Source organism: Bidens hawaiensis, unplaced genomic scaffold (genome assembly GCF_021521415.1).
Source record: "Bidens hawaiensis isolate Kalapana, Puna unplaced genomic scaffold, B.hawaiensis_p1.1 tig00073403_1, whole genome shotgun sequence".
NCBI classification, from domain to species: Eukaryota; Viridiplantae; Streptophyta; class Magnoliopsida; order Asterales; family Asteraceae; genus Bidens; species Bidens hawaiensis.
Genome location: NW_027502775.1, coordinates 14,327 through 40,774, shown reverse-complemented (window position 1 = coordinate 40,774; position 26,448 = coordinate 14,327). Strand labels below are relative to the sequence as shown.

General features: G+C 34.9%; 1 long non-coding RNA gene across 1 annotated transcript; it reads right to left on the bottom strand.

Moving 5' to 3' along the window:
* Positions 1-11,233: 11,233 nt before the first annotated feature.
* On the bottom strand, positions 11,234-13,205 carry LOC143606178 (uncharacterized). The gene is made up of 3 exons (XR_013148699.1): positions 13,156-13,205; positions 11,594-11,655; positions 11,234-11,334 (listed from the first exon to the last, which is right to left on the bottom strand). It is a non-coding gene; the product is annotated as an uncharacterized LOC143606178 (long non-coding RNA).
* Between the last annotated feature and the right edge of the window lie 13,243 nt (positions 13,206-26,448).

Below are 26,448 nucleotides of genomic sequence, written 5' to 3'. Positions count from 1 at the left end.
CAACTGGGTGAGTGGGGGTATTGTGACATTCGTCAAATTCGGGCCTCGATTTGTTTTCGTGTTGTAAACTTATTTTATGTAAACCGGACTCAACATTTTGTTTCATTCTTTAATTATTATATAATATTATTATATACCTCGACCTTCAATTAAACGATGTTTGTCATATTATAGGGTCGCTGAGAAAAACATAAGGGGTTCAAACTAATTTTTGTAAAGTTATTTTAAGTTTTAAGAACCTTTAAACCCATTTTAAACGTGGTTTGCAACTGAAGGGGCCTTTTCTGTAAATATGTACCATATACATATAACCAAAAACCCTAACCCTAACATATTAACCACCATCCCACCCAACCCCCATCTCTTCTCACTTTTCCGGCAGCCGCCTCCGGCGACCCCAGCCACCTCCGGCTCCGGCGACCCAGCCACCTAAGGCCACCACCTCCGATACACCACCACCGTACCCCCACCCTCTCAACTCTTCATTTTTCGACGAGCACACCACCACTTCCCTCCCTCTCTTGGTTTCTCAGGCAGCCGAAGCCCGGTAACCCTCACCCCCGCAGTCCTCCTTCCCCCTCGGCTTTCTCCGGCGACCGGAAAATTGGAGTTCTGATCTTCGTCCCGCAGCTCTCTCTTTCTCTCTCTCTCTCTCTCTCTCTCTCTCTCTCTCTCTTTCTCGTATCTCTCTTTCTACGTCTCTCTCTCGCTCTATCTCTCTCACTCCCTCTCTCTCTCTCCGCTTCGTTTTTCCGGCGATAGAGTATGAAGCATGGACGTGGTGACCCGCCACGTCTCCGGCAGCCTTCATCTCCGATGACTCGTGAACATAATAGGTAAACTAATTTCGGATTTTGGTTCGTTTTTGATGTCATAATCGAGTTCGCGGTCTTAAATTGTTATCCGAACATGATTTAGTTTGATCAATTTGAGTTTTAGGTTTGCTTGGAATGATTTTGGGAAAAATGGTTTTGTCAACAAATGTAAACAAATCGGGTTTGGTTAGTTAAGACGGAATACACCCGGGTTACTAACCTCTTTAGAATCGGTTTTGGATTTATATAAAATAATAAATATATATACATGTTATATTATTATTTTAGATTTAATTCATATTATTACTATTATATATTACTATCATTATCATTATTATTATCATTAGATATATATATATACACACACACATATAAAAGACATATTCTTAAAGTTATTAATACTGTTATTATTATTATTATTAACAAGATAATTTTTATTGTTATTATTTTCATAATAACAGATTATTATTATTATTATTATTGTTATTATTATTATTATTATTATTATGATTATTAAGGAATATTATTAAAATCTAATACTATTAATATTATCTAATTGTTTTTATTAAACCGAAACCCATGTCGGGCCTAGTTACAATTTAACGCCATCGTCACTCGGGTTATATCTTTTTATCAATAATACTACTATTATTAAAATGTTATAAGTATTAGTTATTATTAATATGGCACATATAACTATAATAATAATAATAATTATTATTATTATTAAAACTTATAAACTAATTAATAACGTTTTCAACAATGAAGTAATTATTATTATATTTATTATTACTACTACTATTATTAGCTTTAACAACAATCCTCAATTGGTAGTTTTATTATGTATTATTATCATCACTTATCTTATATATCTATATATATATATAAATATATATATATATATAACATACTTTAAAGTTATTATTATTCATTACTATCTTTATCATTAATAATATTATTATAAGCTTTATTATCAACTCATTTATGTAAAACCGAACTCTTGATTTAAACGCGGTTAGTTTCTATTTAATATTTGTAATCGTTTAAAGCTCATTAATACGATATCATTTTATTTGAGTATCAACTAAGTATAAGTTCAAGCATGTTAACCGGTAACTATTATAAAGACCGAACCCCTCGTTATGATTTCAACTATAGTTTCATTATGGTTTCAAGCAAATTAATATATATTATATTATTTATTTTAGTTAAGGTGTTTATCGATTCAAGTCGGATCTGTTCGTTTACCATTCGAGCTTCGTTTATTTATCTATTTATTTCTCGGTTCAACAACGGAGGTGAGTACTTTCATACCCCTTTTTCTATCTTTCGTTTTGGGGTGACATTTCATACTTATCAAACTAAATGCTTTATTTACTTGAATCTTAAACCCACAAACGTGATTGTATACTTTACTTAAATAATTGCTCGATTTGGTGTTCTATGCTTACATGCTTATATGCTTATATGTTTACCGCTTTTGGAAGGTTTATTCATAAATTCGTGAACTATCTGGTATTCTCTTATAGCACGGTGCCATTAATGTATTCTTATTAATGACCTCATGAAATTCGAATCTATTTATAGACGGTGCCGTTAATGTATTCTTATTAACGATCTCATATAAAAATCCTGAACCATCTGGTATTCTCTTATGGCAGATGTCGCTAATGTGTTAGCGATCTCATATTATCCATATTGTTGCTTTTATTTATTGTTTCGTATAAAAGTTTTGTGGCTTTTATTACTATATACTTATATGCTCAAACTTATGAATTGCTCACCAACTTTTGTGTTGATAAACTTTATTTTATGAAATGTTACAGGTTTGACTTTTGTTGACTCGAGGACTTGATGAAAAACGTTACCAAGACCATTAGCGTATTAGTAAAACGAACAATATAAATGTTACTTGTATTTAATTTGTTTGTGTGAACGAGATGTGTTGATTATTGATTTATGAAATAAATCAGCGGATTAAATATTGTCACATTAAATAGTGTCTTGTGTATTTTTCCAATCACGTTGCACCCCGGCATGTTCCGCCGCTTTTGGTCGGGGTGTGACAGATTGGTATCAGAGCCACAAGACTATAGGATAGGTGGTTAGACGTAACGACCTACTATAGTCTTTATTTTAGGGTCCTTATACGTGTTGCCTATACGTGTTTACCCTACTTGATTGTTCAATGAACTTGTTTATTTATATACTTATTTATTTTATCAAATCATAAATATACACATACACACACTTTCATAGTACTCCAAGGTATCCTTACCTTATAACGCACAAACATTAGTTTTTATTGTGTTTTATGGATCACGAGCTTAACTTGGATCCCGTTGTTTCAAATCTCCTTAAAGATTGTCTCATATGAGATGACCACTTTAAGTAGTCGAATGCGAGCGTTTCGTTCGCCATCCTAATGTTTGGTGTTGAAAACATAAAAGCCTAGGTGGTACGTGGACTAGTATTTTGACATCCCGTTGTATCTCGATTTATTGCCTTTTTCATTATCGTTATTTGAGTCAAAAACATGAAAAAGACGCGGTGGTACGTGCACATGTTTAGACTCCAACATGGTAATTTTGTAAAATGGTTTTTAGTGTCAGAATGTCAAGTCGTGGTGGTTCATACATGATTTTTCCGCCTTTAAATCTTAAAAACTTTATTTGTACATTCAATAACTTAAACCATTTTCCCTTTATTTTGTTATAAATCCTTATCACAAGTCTTCATTTATAAAAGTAATTTTATATTGTGAATAATTCTTTTTTATCTCGATTTTATGTAGTAAAGTTTTACGCCAATTTTCTCATTTTGTTTTCACAACGATTTTATTTATATAAATTTCATCCATTGCGACCTCTTCGATAAATATATGTATATATATACATTTTCGACCCATTCACTATGATTTTTAATATGCCATCTATTTTCATTAAGACTATTTATAAACAAAATTATCATTATATAAATTTCTTCATATTAAAAAGATTTCATGAGAAATGTTACTTTGAATTTTCAAGTAAATCTTATATTATATAAACTTTAAATTTTCTTTAAAGTCCTTGTACAAAAGAAATTTGTATAAAATTTCATTTTTATAACTATTCCGTTTATTTTGAACGATCATTTCACAATATTAATTATTTAAACTTTTCACGACGTTTTAATTATATTACATAATATCCATGGTAGAATTCTCGTTACCTATAATCTATTTTATAACAACTTTCATTATGCATTTTTGCTTCATTATAAATTTTCACTAATAAAACTTGCATCTTATGATACAACTCGTTTTAAATTTCTTATGGTAGTTTCGCTTTGATTTTTCAAGAAAATTCGCAAACTTATAGTTTGTAACTTTCTTGAAATTCTCACGCAAAACTTCATAGAAATTTTACTTTAAAGACAAAAATCGTTTGCTCGTGATATCTCGATTTAAAATGCCGATCATTTTAACTTACCATAATATTTTTGTTACACGATATTAAGTAACGAACTTGGTAAAAGAAAATTTCAATTCGGAACTTTGTATTCCCAAAAAGGACATTCATCATTTAATATTGAGACCTCATAACAAATTTTGACATTCAATTTACGTATTTTAAATTTCCTCATAAGCAAAAAAAAATTTATTGTAATATTTATAAAAAGAATTTTGTGTGGTTCACACGCTTGGATCTCAAAAAATTCTATTTATATAATATATATATATATATATTCATATATATATATATATATATTAACTTGTAATTTTAATTATCAAAATTTTCATGGACATTTCAAACATTATTTATAAATTATGATATTTTCAATTTAATATCTACTATTAGTCAAAATTTCCATAAATGCAACCACAAGTTCCCAAACACCTGTATCCCATTTCAAACTACCGCCTCAAATCAAACCATCCTTACACTTTAAAAGTTTTCCCGCGCACTCAAATCTTTCCTCAATATGAACAAAACCTAGACATCCAAAAGTATACCCTCACCTACCCAAACCCCATGCAAGTCCAAGATATACAAAAATCAACCCAAAAAAAGGCCCTAACTACCGACACTTCTACGCCATGAAAACCTATCAAGCTCACCATCCTAATGCTTCAAGATACCGATAAACACACTCACGAATGCTTGAAACATATACAAACCAAAGTTTCCCAACTATGACTCAAAACCCTTCGACCCATGCTATGTCGAGTCACAAACCATATCGCCACAATGTTTCCCATCCAACCATAGAGTTTGATATCAAAATATCAACCCAAACACTCCTTACAAAACACATGTATAAACCAAATCTCAACCCAAACTAGCCAAGATCAAAATTATCCAACCCATCAACTTAACCCGAGCTCAAATAAGCAAAACCTCACCTATTAGCCCAGCCACTACTCACACAAGCATCCAAGCCTAAACCACTCAAACGACCTAAACTCAACAAACCTCATAAATCCAACTCAAGAAAACCCAACTACGCAAGCCAACCGAAACATACTCACTCTTCACCAAATTTCCAAACCATTCACCATCCGAAGCCTATATATGTATATGTATACCTACATACAACTAGTGTATTTATAACAACCTCATGTATGTATTCAAATAATCACTTATAGATTATAAACTCTTTCAAGATTAATGGTTTGCATGTTATGTCCATATTTTATAAATTATCTTTGTTAAATGTAATATTGTCATGACAAAAAAAATTGATTATGAGGATTTGCTTTCAAAGATTATTAAACGATTATATGAGTGATTTCAAGATTTATAAATATTGTCACCTAAGGTGATAAATCTCATAAAGACTTTATAAATTCGAGGTTTCGTTTTGAATGTTGAATGCGGGATTTATTTAGTAACAAATTTTAACTTTCATCATCTTGCATAAACTCAATGACCATGGCTTTGCAAATCTTTTGGGACGCGTTTATAAATACTTTATGTTGTTACACAAATTTTTGCTCAATAACGATTTACGCCAACTATTGCCTCTTATTATCGCAAGCATCATCACTTTATATAATTTATTTTCATCACAATAACTTTATGTGTACAAACTCCTTTAACAATTTGGGTTACAAGATTTACATTCAATAATGATTAAAATATTTTCCCTAGCAATGCGTTACCGCGATGCTTTGTTATTATGTACATTTCATAGAAACAATAAAACGGCCTTACTTAAGACCTCATTTCAGTTTTAGTCTATTATACGCTACGCGATTTACATATTTCAACATTAAATTCGAGTCTCACAATTATTGCGAATTTATTTTCATTTGATGAGATGTTTCGATGACAATATTATGCACATGAGATTTCATTTATGTGTTTCAATTTCCGTGACCGAATGCAAACTATTCAATAACAATTTGTGCAATACTTTCAAAACCTCAAATTTTCACTAAATATTTCGTTATTATTTTAAACAATATTTTCATAACTATGTTATTCATATTTGAGCATTTATGCTTTTCAAGCAAGACATGATTCTATACATTATTCTATATCATTTCATCTAATCTATTAACGGCCTATGTGTGGCTGTCTACAAAGTTTTAGCGCTATTAGAAACCGTTATTATAATGACGATTATATAAATGGTTTCACAATAGTGGTCGTATTCACGTTTTATCACATTTCATCGATTGTTTTGGTTGTTAACTAAATGCTATTTTATTTATATGGATACACGTTGCGTCACCCCAAAGAAACTCACCTCATTCTCGTGATTTCACACAATCGTATTCTCAATTACCTATAACCTCAAGTTTGAACGCGTATGAAACTCATTGTACGACATTATTGAAATTGTAATGTAGTTTACCCTTAACTCATGTACTCACCTTTCGGGTTTCTCATTTTCACTCTTTGGATCCTGGTTTCACTTATTGGATTTCTCATTTTTCACTAAAATTTAGTGTCCCGACGTACAACCATGGAGCTTAAGGATTTGTTTATTCTTTTCACATTGATGACATTTGACTTTAAATCCCGTTACGTAATTGTCTACCCTGAATTTTATATTATTCGATCGTCTTTACTTATTTAAACCAAATTGATATTTTCACTTTGGTTTATATTTTAATATTTAATTTTTTCAATTATTTATTCCATTTTCCTACTTATTTAAAAAGTCAACCCCCGGAATTTCCAACCGCGGGTATCATTTATTCAATATGTGTAAAAATTCAACAAATTCATGTACATTTCTAATGTTTGAGGTTTCAAAATAAATGTCTTTTAAACCACATAATGGGACGAACCATGTGGACCATACGACGATCGAAATAATTATGGGTGCAAACTTAATTATCGAAATCCCCGTATGGAAGCCATAGTAAGTACACTTGTGTGCGATAACTCAGGTACGAGGATGATAGCGGAAAGACGGTATAAATGCGAGTTATGATAAGGGCATGATGGATACGCCGCTGGTACTTCCTATATATAAGTGCCTTTATTATGTTCTCATTTGTGGCGTTTTTAGAGCCATCCAAGGATTTGACGTTATTCTTTTGTCAAAGGTTTTTCTTGCAATTATTTTACTAAAGGCAATATTCGTTAGTAATTATTTTCTATTTTATTTTAATTCGGGATGAAATTTCCAAAAAGTTGGTGATACTGTGACATTCGTCAAATCCGGGCCTCGATTTGTTTTCGTGTCGTAAACTTTTATTATGTAAACCCGACTCAACATTTTTGTTTCATTCTTTAATTTTTATATAATATTATTATATACCTCGACCTTCAATAAATCGATGTTTGTCATATTATAGTGTCGCTGAGAAAAACATAAGGGGTTCAAACTACTTTTCGTAAAGTTAGTTTAAGTTTTAAGAACATTTAAACCCATTTTAAACGTGGTTGGCAACTTAAGGGGCCTTTTCTGTAAATATGTACCATATACATATAACCAAAAACCCTAACCCTAACATATTAACCACCATCCCACCCAGCCCCCATCTTTTCTCACTTTTCCGGCAGCCGCCTCCGCGACCCCAGCCACCTCCGGCCACCACCTCCGATACACCACCACCGTACCCCCACCCTCTCAGCCCCCTCGTTTTCCGGCGAGCACACCACCACTTCCCTCCCTCTCTTGGTTTCTCCGGCAGCCGAAGCCCGGTAACCCTCACCCTCGCCGTCCTCCTTCCCCCCTTGGCTTTCTCCGGCGACCGGAAAATCATAGTTCCGATCTCCGTCCCGCAACTCTCTCTCTCTCTCTCTCGTATCTCTCTCTCTACGTCTCTCTCTCTCTCTCTCACTCCCTCTCTCTCTCTCCGCTTCGTTTTTCCGGCGATAGAGTATGAAGCATGGACGTGGTGACCCGTCACGTCTCCGGCAGCCTTCATCTCCGACGACTCGTTAACATAATAGGTAAACTAGTTTCGGATTTTGGTTCGTTTTTGTTGTCATAATCGAGTTCGCGGTCTTAAATTGTTATCCGAACCAGATTTAGTTTGATCGATTTGAGTTTTAGGTTTGGTTGGAATGATTTTGGGAAAATGGTTTTGTCAACAAATGTAAACAAATCGGGTTTTGTTAGTTAAGACGGAATACACCCGGGTTACTAACCTCTTTAGAATCGGTTTTGAATTTATATAAAAAAATAAATATATATACATGTTATATTATTATTATTTTAGATTTAATTCATATTATTACTATTATATATTACTATCATTATCATTGTTATTATCATTATATATATATATATATATATATATATATATATAAGACATATTCTTAAAGTTTTTAATACTACTACTATTATTATTATTAACAAGATAATTTTTATTATTATTATTTTTATAATAATATATTATTATTGTTATTATTATGATTATTATTATCATTATTATTATGATTATTAAGGAATATTATTAAAATCTAATATTGTTAATATTATCTACTTGTTTTTATTAAACCGAAATCCATGTCGGGCCTAGTTATCATTTAACGTCATCGTCACTCGAGTTATATCTTTTTATCACTAATACTACTATTATTAAAATGTTATAAGTATTAGTTATTATTAATATGGCACATATAATTATAAGAATAATAATAATTATTATTAAAACTTATAAACCTATTAATAACGTTTTCAACAATGAAGTAATTATTATTATATTTATTATTACTACTACTATTTTTTGCTTTAATAACAATCCTCAATTGGTAGTGTTATTATGTATTATTATCATCACTTATCTTTTATATACATATATGTATATATATACATATATATCACATACTTTTAAGTTATTATTATTCATTACTATCTTTATCATTAATAATATTATTATAAGCTTTATTATCAACTCATTTATTTAAAACCGAACTCTTGATTTAAACGCGGTTAGTTTCTATTTAATATTTGTAATCGTTTGAATCTCATTAATACGATATCATTTTGTTTAATCATCAACTAAGTATAAGTTCAAGCACGTTAACTGGTGACTATTATAAAGACCGAACCCCTCGTGAAGGATTTCATTTATGATTTCAACTATAGTTTCATTATGGTTTCAAGCTCATTAATATATATTATATTATTTATTTTAGTTAAGGTGTTTATCTATTCAAGTCGGATCTGTTCGTTTACCGTTCGATCTTCATTTATTTATTTATTTATTTATTTCTCGGTTCATCAATCGAGGTGAGTACTTTCATACCCCTTTTTCCATCTTTCGTTTTGGGTTGACAGTTCATACTTATCAAACTAAATGCTTTATTTACTTGAATCTTAAACCCACAAACGTGATTGTATACTTTACTTAAATGATTGCTCGATTTGGTGTTCTATGCTTACATGCTTATATGCTTATGTGTTTACCGCTTTTGGAAGGTTGATTCATAAATCCGTGAACTATCTGGTATTCTCTTATAGCACGGTGCCGTTAATGTATTCTTATTAACGACCTCATGAAATTCGAATCTATTTATAGACGGTGCCGTTAATGTATTCTTATTAACGACCTCATATAAAAATCCTGAACCATCTGGTATTCTCTTATGGCAGATGTCGCTAATGTGTTAGCGATCTCATATTATCCATATTGTTGCTTTTATTTATTGTTTCGTATATAAGTTTTGTGGCTTTTATTACTATATAGTTGTATGCTCAAACTTATGAATTGCTCACCAACCTTTGTGTTGATAAACTTTATTTTATGAAATGTTACAGGTTTGACTTTTGTTGACTCGAGGACTTGATGAAAAACGTTACCAAGACCATTAGGGTATTAGTAAAACGAACAATATAAATGTTACTTGTATTCAATTTGTTTGTGTGAACGAGATGTGTTGATTATTGATTTATGAAATAAATGAGCTGATTAAATATTGTCACTTTAAATAGTGTCTTGTGTATTTGTCCAATCACGTCGCACCCCGGCATGTTCCGCCGCCTTTGGTCGGGGTGTGACAGGTATGGTGGCCGGAGTGGTTGTGGTATGGTGATGGTGGTGGCGTAGAGAGAGAAAGAAGAGAGAAAGGAGGGGAAGGTGTTATAAATTTGCAAGTATAGATGAAAAAACCAATATGCCATCACATGCGCCTCACGTGAGGGTATTTAACTGAGTTTTTCTAACTCAGTTAGCGTAAAAGACATAACGTGTAGGAAAATAATGTTTAAAGGACACCGCATGCAAATAAACTAAATAAAGGACACGAACCGTAAATTAGTTTTGTTTAAAAGACAAAATTTGTAATTTTGTCTAAACAAAAAGACGACTTCTTCACTTACAACTGTGTTTTTTTATGAGAATGAGAAAGACAGTGGAAACATTTTTTATGTTTTTACTTCTTTTGTTTTTTTATTATATTTTGAGTTATAATTTTTTTATTTATTTTTAAAATTTTATTTATGGTTTTTTTGTGTGACTACAAATCATTCTCATATTTGTTTCCCTTTATAGAATAACTTGACCTTAAAGTATCATTGTGTAGTAGTGTGTATTAAAAAGAATAAAAGATTATTATTGTAATCGGTCGTCAGCAGTGGAGGCAATTGGAATTTCAGGTCGTAGCAATTGTGCCGGTTATGTTGGCAATGGCTGTTGTGTAGCACGTTTTAAATGAATGAATGTGGTGGCGGTGCTCACTCGCTTGGACCCATTTTAAGTTAACAAGTTTTATAGCCTTGGACCCATTTTAAGTTAACAAGTTTTATAGCCAATCATAAGTTCAGCCGATTTAACCAGTTTAATGAATAGACATGTATTGACCTATAACCAAAATTTTATAACCCACTTCTTATTAAGTGGGTCATAATAACCGAGTATATTCGAAGGTTTATAAATACCCTTCAACTAAGTATAACCTGTCTTCAGTTAGTATCTGAATTTACCTATTATTAAAGCATTACAGGAAAAAAAAAATCTTGAAAACATGAAGATGAAAGTTAAAGGAGATAAATATGCCTTCTTCTGAATTCCACTCAGAATGTCTACTTTATTTTGGCTTGAATCCTCCTCACAAGTCATTGTTGCAAGCTGATTGAGTTCATAAAACCAAACATCAGTTTGACTTTTAAGGTCAAAGAAGCTATACTTTTTTGGTTGGACAAAAATGGTTATAACTTAGAAATATAAATATATTCAAAATCACAAAACCATCAGGAAATAAACTTATTGCATGCAAAAAACACTACATGATGGGCACTAATCTATATTGGATATTAATGAAATCGTAATTTTCGTATCATAAAAGAAATACAATTTTCAAAACAGTTTGATTGATGTTATTGTGGACCTAACAAAATCCAATTTATCCTTGTTGGGCCTCTTGATTTCTTCAGCTAGTATCATCAACTCCTACAAATGAAGCAAGTACAACTTTATCAACACAATATTGTCATGGGCGGATCTAATGTGGGTTCACCGGGTTCACGGGAACCCACTGAGTTTCGGATTTTTCGTAGAACGTCCATATAAAAAGACTAGAGTGAACCCATATATAAAATACAGAGTGAACCTATAAACAAATTGGACAAATGCTCTAGTGGTTAAGGCTATACTATGTAATTAAAGAGACTTGGGTTCAATTCTCTTGTTGCATGTTTTCTAATATTTTTTATTTAAAAGAGATTTAAGGGTTCTTTCTTTCACTCTCCATCACACTTCCACCATACAGCTCCATGTTAGCTTTCTTGTGTGCTATGTAATTGTGCTAATGCTTTTTTTTATATTTAGGACAAAATATATGGTTTAATAATTTATTTACCGACGTATATGCTTCATATATATCTAGAATCTAGATATGGGAAAAAAGATGAAGATGTGGCCTAATTAAACAAATAGGATTGTTCTAAGTGTAAAGGTGTATGTAATTGAAGCATTTGTATATATGTTTATAAAACTTTAGCCGCTTATGACTTTTGAAATTAAGAGGAAACTTAAGGTATATTTAACTGTAGGAAAAAGCGCGGTCATCAACACAATCGTAAAGTTACGTACACCAATGGCAAAGACATGTAGATTATCCTCTGTTTTTTACCGGAGACGTTTTTTTTAAACCGTATCGTATTTTGATTATGTGATTAACCTTACTTGACCCAAACTCTCGCATCGACCCAAAAAAATTTATGCCCAATCCTATGAAATCGAGCAAGTAAAAACAGTGAACCCACTAGAAAAAATTTCTGGATCCGCCATTGAATATTGTAGACTATGTGGTTGAAAACAGCTCAAATTCATTACATCCCTTTAATAATAAAAATGACGTTTTTCACTCATTTAACGACACATGGGTCAATCAGATTACATCTGATTTCTAAAGGGTCATAATAGAAAGGAAAAAACTATAATGAAAACTGGTCAAATGAGTTGAAAATGCCCAAAATGTAATTTTAATGCATAAAACATTGTAAATCCAATAGAAATTATTATTATTATTATTATTATTATTATTATTATTAGACTAAGGATTTTTCTAAGCATATCCCTATGACCACTAGTTGTGGGGCTTCAAAGAGGCGACAAAAGATGATGTGGCCCTGCCTTAAGGCCGCACACACCACACCGGAGCGTTAAGACCCGGGTGGCTCTTTAGCACGTTAACAGGGTAGCAAAAAAGAAATGGTGAGGCCCAACAACTTTAACAAGGAAACGATGGGGCTTTAAAGCACAATTCAATTCAGTTTTATGTTCATAATTCACTAGTTGATGGTTATGAAAGATTAGCACTTTCACTATGATACTATGCTAGCTAATGATTCATCTTAATCACAATAATAGCTATAAACCTCTAAACGACAAGAAGGAATGTTAATCAGCTAATAATAATAATAATAATAATAATAATAATAATAATACCTTGAGGAAGCCAAGCGTAACCGGATCGAGAAACCGTAAGCAAGGACGTCATCAAAGCGGAAGCAGTGATGGTATGAAAGGGTTGCCTCGTTTCCAAACAAACGGTCATTTCAACAGGAGACCTTCAATAATAATAATAATAATAATAACATATGAAAGCAGTCGATTAACAAGGTAAGGGTACCTGAAGATGCGATGAGAAGTGGGTTTTGTTGTAGGGAATCTGAAGGGGTTGAATTTGGACTGTGAGGAGGAGAGTCTGGCGGTGCGGACAGAGGTTGACCGGAGGAACGATCGGGCGGCGGCGGCCATCTTACTTTTACTTTACTTGTGGAGGAGATAAAGATAGATGGATATATCTTTGCTTAAACCCTCCCCTCACTGAGGAGATTCAGATATTTGCATTACTTATCCTCAAACTATTTACAAGTTGATTATGATATCATTTAATTTAATCTTAACATGGTCGTCAGTCGAGCCAAGTTTTGTCTCATATTTAAGGTACTACGTAAGTTTGAGTCGAGCTTAGCCTCATTTAGGGTTTTATTCAAAATATATGAGTAACATTAAAAATGTATGTAATGTAGTTTAAACAAACAACTCACGAGCAAAGGTTGAGACTAGTCGACCTCAGGTTCGACTCGGCTCGGCTCGTTTACACTCCTACGTCCTGATTTGTGAATAGAAAGAAATGAAGCATAGCCCGTATATTGATAAATACTACAAATCAAATCAGAAAAATATCACAAGCTATCAATAGCTCATTTGTTTGATAATTATTTAAATTAGAAATTTAGAAAATACTAAGAGGATGTTTGGCAAGCGCTGAATCATTAAGTGTTGAACCAGTAAGATGTCTGAATAAATAAGAGGATCTGAACCAGTAATTGTTGAACTAGCAAGTGTTGTTTGGTTGGACATTTGATTGATTGTGCAAAATGACTATTTTACCTCTTTGAACTATTTCATGTTGAATAAAATACATCTGTTGGTCAGAACTTTGAATGGCTATGCTGAAAGATGAATAATTATAAGATGGAAATACCAAGCATCACTAAAAATCCAAATTACACATTAATCCTTCAAAATCCATGGAAACATACTAAAATCCAAATACAAATTAATACTTTACGCACAATTTTAATTTTAACTATTTGAAATTTGTTGACTAGCTATCTGGTCACACAAACTAATCATATACTTAATCCCTTGTCTATGTGCAGCGTCGTAAAGGTAATATTTCATTAATGTTACACGCGACTGGAGTTTAAGCAAAATAAGATATGTCCTTTTGGATCTTTGGTTTATAAGTTTTCTTCTACTTCCAAGTTCTGCCATGATGTCCTCTACCTCACCTCCAGTTCACAAGTTTTAGCCCATTGTCTTGGTAACTGAAGACAAAGTTTAATACTCGTAAATCCTTCAAATTTAAGTTATAAAATTCCATTTTGAAGTTGAAAATTAATATGTAATTAACAAATAAGTCATCTTTAATGCCAATTCCATGCAGTTTGAGGAAAGCTCCACCATTAACTCTTTGATTCTTACAAAAGTTGTGAAGTCAAAGTGGATGTTTTGACTTTTAAATTTCTTGAGTTCTTCGTCTTTTGTTCGGTCTAAAGTGTCCAACTCTCCTTTGTCTTTAGTCCTCCACTTTGGTCCATTGCCTTATGAAATCCAACACGCCTAACTTATTTACAAGCCAAAATATCACCATTAAGATAGATATTGTATAATCACTTTTGTTCATCAATCAAGATCAAGACAATTGTTAATTTACTAATATATTCATTTGACCCATTAGTGCAAATAATTGCATATCTTATTTGCAAATATTCCAAGCACTTCGTAAGGCCTAACAGATAGAAGATAACAAGTAAAAACCAAGTTTCATGTTTGATTCAAGTGCATACAAATATTCATACTTAAAAATATTTATAAAATATTAATCATGTGCAGCCCTTAACTGCACAGCTGCTGAACATGACTCTTTTGAGCACTTTACAATCTTTTTTAGCTTTTGATGTTCAAACATAATTGCAGTAAACTCAAGGTGCTTTCCGAGCATATAGGACACGCTTCTACCGGATTTTTCTATGATTTTACACGATTTATCAAAGAACAGGACCGAAGCATAAATAGTTTCAATCAGCATGTTGTATATTCCTATTTGTCATTTTAATGTGTTGTTTTGACCCACTTTAAATCGGAATTAGCTTTTCATGCTCAGAGATGAAACACGGTACATTAAACGGGCTTTACAAGCATGTGTAATGCACCTACACCCAATTTTCCTATGATTCTATAAGTTCTTTTTTTAATATACAATAGCAGCCGCAACCTTGTAATATTTGTAGGATATTTGAGGTTTTACCTTTTTGTCATCTCTGCAAGCACATCCGCCATTCCTTTTTTTCCGTTACCATTAGAAGCAGCCCCAAATTTGCTGTTAGTTCTCTTTAGAACCCAAGTTTGCAGTTTAACTTGACCATTTGACCTTTTTAACAAGATACGAGGTGAGGTGATCAGGTGTTCTATTGTCTTAAATTAAATTCATAAACCAATAATCTCATTCTGCACCCTCCATCAAAAGTAAATAGAAAGAAACAAAATCCAATATCAACAATGAAAACACCCATTAATGCATCACCTAACAAAGTATCAACAATCTCGAATATGATACAAACGTCACAAACACCCATTAACAGATACAATTGGAAGCATAAAAACATAAGGTAATTACCTGATATACTGTTCATCATTTTGCGAATTCAAAAGACCTGATATATGTGTTCAAAGTTTCCGTTTGCACCTATGAATATGAACAGAATAATATTTATCTTAATTATTAGAACCAACACTTTTGAACACAAATATGTGCATGTTAATATTTATCTTTAACTACAAAAGCAAAAATCAACCAAATCAGCAGCAACCAAAAGACGAGGATATTTGAGTTTCATCTGGTCTTCACGCTCCCACGTAAACTCGGCGCCTTGTTTGAAATTCTAACGAACTTTAACTAGAGGAATGCTGCTTCACTTAGTAACTTTATCCTTATAATTCATAATCTCAACGGGTTGTTCAACAAAATGCATAGTCTCGTCAATACTAACTTCATTAAGAGGGATGTGGAAATTACCCTCGGTGTTGGGCCAAGTTTATGTGGTTTGTACTTAATATATTTGTATTGGGCTTTGGGTGCGGGTTCCATGTAAACCGAGAACACAAAGGTGTTCTCGGTGGGCTTTTGTATGTTTTGGCCAGTTTCCCTATATATAGATCATATGGTGTATAGGGTTAGGTTGTTGGTTTTGACTAGTTGTTCATTCACAATCACATCATTGTAAGTGCTTAAGCACCAGACGTATTTGCTAATATACGTGTGTTTTGAAGCAATCTTGTGTCACCTTCTTGTGTTAATTCGTGTTCTTGAATCACCGAGTATAGGTATTCCGCACCTATACTTGTTATATTGATATCATAATTGTAGTGATCCAGATTTGGGACTTACAATTGGTATCGGATCCTTAGACCTTTTCAGGATCGTTATTGTGATATCAACGATTCGAGCATATCATCCTCGGTGGTTATAACGTTTTTCCGGTGAAACAGTGACCGGAGAAGAGGAAGAACGTATTTTTGTGAAGAGATTGATTTTGGTTTGGAAACAAATTAAAATCCCACTTTTATCGGGAGTTTGTTACAAGTTAGTTGAAAAATCCTTTGGTTTTCGGCCACTGGTAGTTTTCGGCAACCATCAGTTCTCGAAAATCATTTGTTTTCGACCACAGTTCTCGGTCAGTAGCGTTCTCGGTCGACACTCAGTTACAACTTGATATTTCGGTCAAGTTTTGGTCAACCTCAGAGTTCTCGGTCAAGGAATTGGTCAACACCAGCGTTCTTGGTCAACGCTCAGTTACAACTTGAGTTTTCGGTCAAGTTTTGGTCAACCTCAGTGTTCTCGGTCAACCTGTTCCAACGTATTCTCAGCCCAGTCTGTTGGTTTGGGCTTGTTATCCTTGGACTCGGATAATTGGGCTTTGGACTTATTTTAATTGGACTTAAAATCAATCTCTAATCAAATTGAAATGGCCCAATTAACTAATGGTAGCAATTCCACCAACTCGTTACTTCATCAAGAACTTGATTCCATCATGGGCACTGCTACTCGTATACCCTGCCTATTGTCCCATGAGGGATTCAGTGAATGGAAATTTCGTTTTGAACACTATGCCAAGATGAAAGATTCAAAAATTTGGAAAAGTATTGTAAGGGGACCTTAAAGGATCACCTATCAAAAGGCTGGTTTTGATGAGGTTCTTGTGAAACCAGTTGTTCAATATGATGATGATGACTTTGCTAAAGTTGAAGAAGATGAGAGAGCTCTTTCCACTCTAACCATGGCACTTTCACCTGAGATTGCCCTTCAGTTTAGAGAACTTCAGTCTGCTAAAGAGTTGTGGGCTGCACTGATAGAGATTTATGAGGGAAATGAAGACATGAAGAGAAGCTGTCAAGATCTGCTAAGACAAAATTTTAATATGTTTAATCATGTTTTGGGAGAGACATTGGAATCTCAACTTCAAATATTCATATCTCTTGTGATTGAAATGAGAAATGCAGGAATTTATCTGCAAACCTCGGAAATAAACAATAAGTTGGTCAATTCTCTGCCGAAAAGTTGGGACATGAACTTTGCGGTTATCAAAAGACAAAGGATCTCAACAGAATGGAGATGACTGAAATGATAGACACTATTAAAGCTTGTGATATGGATGATAAACAGCGGGCAATAAATCATGCTAGTTCTTACAGTGCTGTTGGATACAACATTGCTTCCAACAGTGCTCTTATGTATCAAGATAGCTTCTCATTGTTCAAGCCTACTCAACAACCACCTCAGGGAAACATTCAAATGTTCTCATCCACCTTAGGTCAATCATCATCATCAAATTCGCCTAAACCAGCCCCAACATTTTTCACCAAGTCTGGTCAGTCCTCAATTGACTCTGGTAAAACTATTCCCAGTCAAAACTTCAGCCAGATTCCCACCATACCTAAAGAAACTCAAGAGAATATTGCTCTGATGGAGGGATTTATGAATTGTTATCATGATTTTATGGCCGGAGACTTGGTTCAACCGGTGGTTACTGCTGAACTAGATCAAATTCATCCCGATGATGTTGAAGAAATGGACATCTCGTGGCAAATTGCCATGACAGTTTTCCATGCAAAGAAGTTTACTAAGAGGACGGGTAGAAATAACTAGAACATGCCAAATAATCAAAAGGTGGGCTTTAACAAAGAGACTATCAGGTGCTACAGCTGTCACGAGCCGGGTCATTTTGCTCGTGAATGCACTAATCCAGCTAAGGATTGGAATACGGTAAGGGCTTTGGTTCCAGTTGGGAATGCTCGGGGTGAAGCTGGAGGTAGTTCGGTTAATGGTGAAAGAGGTATGGTTGCTTAAACTTTCTTGTGGGAAGGTCAGATGGCTGCGCTTAACATTGTAAATCAAACTGCAATTTTCGCAATTGTTGAAGACTCTGAAGAGGAAAACACTGCTGAGGAGAAGGTCAAGGAGCTCCAGTTTGCATACATGGCGTTCACTTCTCCGGATTCATCTGAGGTACGTTTTCAACCATGTTCTTTAAATTGTGGTGAGAAAATAGAAATGTATAAGCTTTATAATGATAGCCTAAGTAGAGATATGGAAATAATAAAATCAGAAAATTTTAGACTTAAAAACAATGAAAGGGGTTTTCTAGACAAAATAGACGCTCAGAACAAGGATATTAAAAAAACTTAAGTCTGATCTTAGTATAAAAGGCTGTCACTATCTAGATACCCAATAAGAAATTGCTGAGTTAACTGCTCAACTGGAAGCTTCCAAGTTAGAAATCTTAAATCTAACTAATAAGTTTGAAAGGGCTGAATTTGATTTTAAAAAATTCGAAGTTTCCAGTAATGTAGCTCAATGATTGAGAACCAACTTTGGTGGAAAGAAAATGAAGGTGAGGGAATAGGATACGGTCAAGTTCCCCCACCTTACAATAATAATTATGTCCCTACTCCTGTCACCAAGGAACATGAGGAGAAAATAAAGGACATGAAGTATGGTAAACAAGACAAAGGTAATGGGACTAGCTCTGCGAGTTCTGGTCTGTCCACTTCAAATATGAACGATTCTAATGTATCTACTTCATGTGCAGAAAAAGTAATTGTGAATGAGTGGACTGATGAGGATGGCGACCCTAGTTTTGATTTTGATAATAATTTTGTTTCTAATGTTTCTTTAGAACTTCCTGTTTTAAATTATGTTATTCCAACTTTTTGTGTGGACTCTGTTTTAAAGAGCAAGGATACTTGTGTTGTTGATTCGGTTGAAACTTTAAACTCTAATAATGTGGTTTCTAATAAAACTAAAATTTCAAAAAATTCAAAACCATCAGAAAAATATGATGCACCTAAGTTTGTTAAGGAGGGATGCTCTAATGACAAACAAGGTGATAAGTTCAAAAATGGGAACATGAATTCTCGCAAATCTAAGCAGACTGGTCCACACAACCAGTCCAGACAAGGAGTTGCCCAGAATGAATTTTTCATAAAACGTCAGACATGTTTTAACTATGGCAATCCCGGTCATATTTCCAGAAATTGTCCACATCGTCCGTACATTCCTTACTATGGATTTTATCAAAGGAATATGCCATATGTGCCTCATAATGCGTAAAGGCAAGGGTTCAGGCATTATCCAGCTAGTTTCTTTGACGATGATTGGAATCGAAACAAATCTGGCAGGTTTAGTCCTCATTAGACCAAACCCAACATGTCTATAAGAAGGGTCAGAAGAGGTGTTTCAAGTTCAAGCTCTAATATAAACACTAAGACTAGACCGAAACAGGAGAAAAGGGCTGATTCACCTCCCTCCACATCCAAAACTCCGGAGGTTACGACAACCATTCGTACGTACAACTCCAAGTCACACAGACATAGATGGTTGCCTAAATCTCCGGCGAAAGTTTCTACAAAATCTATTTTTGATGATCAAAAGGATATGTCATGGCAATCCGTGACAACAGTAGACAAATCAGGGTCACCCAGTGTAAGTATGGACTGGGTACCAAAAACTAACTAATACCGCGTTTCGTGCAGGGACAGCTATGAAGGTCATCAGACCTTGGTATGTTGATAGTGGATGTTCCAGATACATGACAGGGACATTACCCAGCTACACGACATTCAAACATTTAATGGTGGGTACGTGTCTTTTGCGAGAGGAGAGAAAGGAAACCAAGCAGATTCTAGAGTCTTATGAAGTTCGTTGGTCAGAAGAAAATGAGACTGACGCCCGTGTTGGTCCCAATTGGTTATTCGATTACGATGAACTCTTCAAACCTTTTAATGTGTCTCCAGTTATCAACACAGAATCTTCAAGTGGTCCCACAGTGGAAGCTGTAGAGGAAACTCCACAGACAGTATCCCATATTTCTCCACTAATAGATGATGATGCTGCAGAGTTAACTAATGATTCACCAGTTGCTAGTACTCAGTCCAAGAAATCTCTAGAACCATAATGCTCGCCAATCAGGTCTCAAAATGCTGCAAATGGTGAGGGGGAAAGCTCTATCCGTCAAATCTTCGGGAGCACATTATTTCCTGATGACATTCCAAATGAATATGTCGCCGGCACCTCCTACTCCCATAGTACGACGATATCTGGCTGGAAGAACCCAACCCTCTTACTGATTCTGGTGAGAACGTGACAAATCTTCAACCTAACAGTGATGTTTCCGATCATTTAATTCTAGAACAATCATCTGATTGAAAACTTCATAGGTCCCACAAAAGCAGGTGTGTCCATCAGAAGTCAGACCGGACACATAAACAGTTGTATGTTTTCCTGTTTCATTTCTCAAATCGAGCCAAAGAATGTTGAGATGGCTCGTCAATAACCTAGTTGGGTTAATGCTATGCATGAAGAACTGAATCAATTTGATAAGTTAAAGGTATGGAGATTGGTTATACTGCCGGAAGGAAAGAAATCTCTTGATACAAGATGGGTTTTTAGAAACAAGCAAGATGACACCGGGGTTATTGTTCGAAACAAGGCACGACTGGTAGTTCGCGGGTTTCGTCAGGTTGAGGGGTTAGATTACACAGAGGTCTATGCTCCAGTGGCCAAACTTGAGGCAATTAGAATTTTTCTGGCCTATGCATCATATATGGGGTTCACAGTATATCAGATGGATGTCAAGACCGCGTTCTTATATGGTGAGGTCAAAGAGGAGATTTATGTCGATCAGCCACCGGGTTTCGTCGAATCTAATAAACCAAATCATGTCTACAAGCTAGAAAAGGCCATGTACGGGCTACATCAGGCTACTCGGGCGTGGTATGCTACACTGACCACTCACATTCTTGATCATGGTTACAAGCGTGGAACAATTGATCAAACATTGTTCCTGTAACACCCCGCAACCGCAGCGGAAATGTAAACGGGGTGCGACAGACTCGTCTGATATCAACCACATTGTTTATAAAGAAAACCGAATACATTAATATACTTCAAATTACATTATCTTGTATTTAATTACCGTCTAGGTGATACACACATCATACAATACGATACATAATTCTATTTGTTATAATGTATCCTAATATCCTGCACGCAAATCTTACACACATCAAGCACTTAGCACGTAAGCAATCACTTCATCTTAATTGTACCTGAAACGCATGTGAGAAAACGGGTCAACTACGAATAGTTGGTGAGTTTCACAATTTGAGTAAACCATGATAAATCCATATCAAAATATAATATTATCTGGGGACACTGTTAACCCAGTACCGTACTCATTCCGGGGGCAATGTTAACCCAGAATTACGATGTAATTATGCTGAGCCCACAAGTGAAACCTCTGACTATCACACACAACCCCCGTGGCATATCCCCCGCCCACGGGCCCGTGGCATATCCCCCGCCCACGGAACTGCCCCAAACCGCTATGTCTAACATTACATAGCAAAATATATTTCAACAACAAAATAGACATGTGCAACTGGCTGGGAAACATCAGCAAATCCATGCCGGACCAGTTGGGTTTGTCAGACCAATAGTACTATCCACACTCTACCGGCTTTCAGTTAATCACTCGTGTTCCGGGGCCTTAGAATGTTAGCAACTCAGACAATTACCATCTTAGTACATTTCCGTACGATTCCCGTACAATAAAATATATATAAATCCACGCAAGTCCATGCGTTCAGTATGTATTTAAACATTTCAGTAAAAACATGCTTCCGCCCCGAGAAAATATTCGAAATCAGTTCAGAAAAGGGGCTCGTGAAACTCACCTTAGCACATGCAAGCAGGTAACAACAATCATTATCAGTTAACACGTCCAATCTGTAATATGATCCCTACGATCGTTACTATACACTCATTATTAATATAACTTTAACTAAGTTAACCGGTACATCTGGGGACACTGTTAACCCAGCACTGTACCCGTTCTGGGGGCAAGGTTAACCCAGAAACACTTCTCCGGACTCAGATTGTGATGTCGTTTAGAGTTCCATGGTCACAACTACTATTAGTCGTTTTTCTCGTTTTGCGTGCCTAGCACGGTTATCCGTTTTTATGTTTGAAAAATGAGTTTGGTCACACACGACCCGAAAATAGTCGTTGACTGATAGTTTAAGTAAAGTTGTGAAATTTGAGCTCGGTTTAGACGCCCCGTTTGGCCGCGGGACCCGTTTCCGTCTTTAGCGTACCGGAAACTGTTAAAATAGGTTAAAATTACTCAAATCATCCGAATTATTTTCGGATGATTTATTTTTACTTGTTTAACTCATTTATATGAAAATAGTTCATTTTTAGGGTTTTTATACACCAGTCAGCTCGCTTAAGCGAACTTCACCGGTTTACGCGTTTTAACTTTAAAAGTTTGATAATTAGCACAAATAATTATCCGTTTACTCTCGGATCTTGAAATTTTGCACAAATCACTTTTTAACAGTGGGTAATTTTATAAAAATATTTCCAGAATTAATTCTTATATTTAAAATTTATTTATCTATTTTTAAACACCATTTAAACACTAAATATGTCGTAAATACCAAAAGATCTTAGAAAAATCCCAAATTTTTCCTGGATGTCCCCTGCCATCCACATAGTCCCCTGTAATTTTTCCAGAACCAAAATCTTCTTTTACATGCCACTTTTACTAAAACCGAGCTAGAACACCCTAGAACTCGTTTAACCGAAAAGCCTACTTAGACTTCTCCAACTGTCCTCAAATTTTGTGTGTGAATTATGCGTTATATAAAAAGCTTATCTGCAATTTTCCAGAATTTTTCATGATATTTAACTATTTTTCACCATTTTTGGCCAAAACCGAGCATTAAATTCACCAAATATTCATCCTTTATCCAAAAATTACCAAAAATTCACAGAACTCATATTTTTATGTGTTTAACACCTCTGTAAAATTTCATGACCTAACTTTAGAGCATCAACAATCTGTCCAAATTTCCCAAAACCGAACATAACCGAATATACCTTTCGTTTTCCGCCACTACAAGATACAAACTCGTCTTTCCGCCTTATCTACCACTAAATACAGAGCCTACAAACAACATACCACAATACCAAGCAAGTTACACTAACGATCAAGCCATTTCTTTCATGGTTTCGGTTATGATTCCAAAAACAAAGATTTAACCGTAAAAATTCGTTTTTGATTCGTTTAACTCATTTCTTGGACCAAGATCCCTTGTATAACACGTATACATCACCTGATCATGCAAGAATCGGTTTTCATCTTTGAAACCTCATTTTCTTGCAAACAAACTCAAGAAACGAAGATGAACACGTATAACACGATTTTTACCTTGGTTTTCTTGCTCAATTTCCGGATTTTTGGATGCTAAAGTGGAAAGGATTGAAGGATGTTGAGAGATTTGATGAGAAAAAAGAAAATAAGAATGGGAATGTGGACTTAAGGTCCGATCGGCATAAGGGAGGGGTGGGGTGGGACCCACCTCTCCATTTTTAACCACATATTCGGATATCGGAGATCTGGAGAATGTTTTGGATAATCTGGTTCAGTTCGTTTTTCGATTAAATGTTTAATTCGGCTTAAAACGAGGCTAAAACGATCGTTTTTCGGCTTAAAAATGAAATTTATATAAAACCGATTTAAAAACTTTAAAAACTTAAACCATGACTTTTATTAACTTGAAACATCATATCATTAATTATCGTGCATCTTTTTCGGCTTGATCGATCATCTCTTGCTCGGTTTGGTATTAAAGGTTTCGTTTGACGTACCGACGTACTATTAAATCGAAATCCTTTTTCTGTGCTTTAATCCACTTATCCCGAAGCTTTAATACTTCGTAACATCACTAAATATCATATATCTCTTCTATAATTGAACCCTCGATTCGTTCGGGTTTCAATAACAATCGATCGATTGATCGCATATTCAATACGGTGAATTATATATTCACGTACAATCATTACAATGAACCATGTATTCTCGTATGATTAATAAGGTAATTCATGTACCCGACATTAAATATGACGTAACTACAGTCTACCGGTTAGGGTATACCGGGTTTCGTCGGAATCGTTACATTCTCCCCCCGTTAAGAAATTTCGTCCTCGAAATTTTTACACGCCCACTATCCCCTTCCGTGAGAAAGGTGGGGGGTTTTTCCTTCAGAATTCACCCTCGCGTTACCAGGTATAATCTGATCCTCGCTGTGAATTCCACTTAATCTCAATAAAGCTTGGTATGTCCAAACTGTTTAGTTTTCCCGTCTACTAACTCTACGGAATTATTTATGATATCAAGCATGTCTTCTATGAGTATCTCCGTTACTAGTACTTTCGTTGCCTCATCGCTTAGGCACTTTTCAATCCGTATACATGGCAAAACATCATGTATAGTACTTAGCCCCTGGAGTACTTTAATCGATAAACTAAATGACCAATCATGGAGATAGTCTCATGAGGTCCAACAAATTAAGGAGCTATTTTCGGTTTTGTCAAATCTCATATCACCTCTCTAAGGTGATGTCTTAAAAATGCCTTGTCACCTCTTTCCGGTGACAATGGTTTCCTTTGAATGTTGGCATAAATCCTTTGCCAATCTCCCGCTGCTTTCAACTTCTCTTAAACATTATAAATCCGATTGGTTGTTTCTCGAATCAATTCAAATCTTATGGCTTGATCGACGCCCATTTTCAATTTAACAAATTGGTGATAACTACTTCACCCATAGAAAGCTTCAAGCTCTCGATGCTTCCTTCCCCGCCTTCCAATAATGGAAGTAGGATGACTATTTCGATATGAGATCATTGAAAATGGTACTCCACGACGAGATACCATTTCGCCATTAGGAATTTGGACGAGAATTCATTGTGGTAATCGTCATGGATTGGAATGAAATGCGCGGATTGGTTAATCGATCCACGATTACCCAATTTACATCACGCCTTTGATATATCATGGGCATTTGCGTCCCGAAATCCATTGTAAATTATTCCCACTATCATTGGCGAATTTTCCTGTCGTTGTAGCGTTCCCTAGGGTTTTCGGCGTGCGGCCTTATCTCTTGCATAACTTAAATATTCACCAACATACGTAACCATATCTTTCTCCAAACTCGGCCATTAATACAATCCTTTCAGATATTCGTATCATCAATAGTCTATTCCGATCCCGGATGTATGGAATATTTCGATCTATGCGCTTTGTCCATGATTAATTCACGAAGGTCATGGAGGGTCGGGATCCAAACCCGATTTTTGAAGTAGAGAATTTTGTCCACGCGCTGTTCAAAATTCTTCTCATTGCCGTAAAGTTCCTCCTTTTCGTTGTTCCTCTTTCAACGCCTCACGTTGAGCGACTCGAATCAGGTCCGAAAAGTTCGACTGGACTATCATCCCTATTGCTCGCACTCGCAATGGCTTAACCCGATCCTTCCTACTCAAGGCATCGGCTACGACGTTAGCCTTGCCGGGGTGATAACGGATGTCGCAGTCATAATCGCTTAACAACTCGACCCATCTTCCTTGAATATGAGACAGCGGTCTCTCATCATCTATAAAATTTGTACATTTGCGTAGTACAAAGGATTATGAATTGGGTAATGCTAAAAATTCTTCAGTCAACCGCTGATAATCTCCGGCTAGTCCTAAAAATTGGCGCATTCCCCTTTTGATGCCTTGGGTGACTGCCAGTTTTAATGGTTTCTATTTTATTTGGGTCTATGCTTC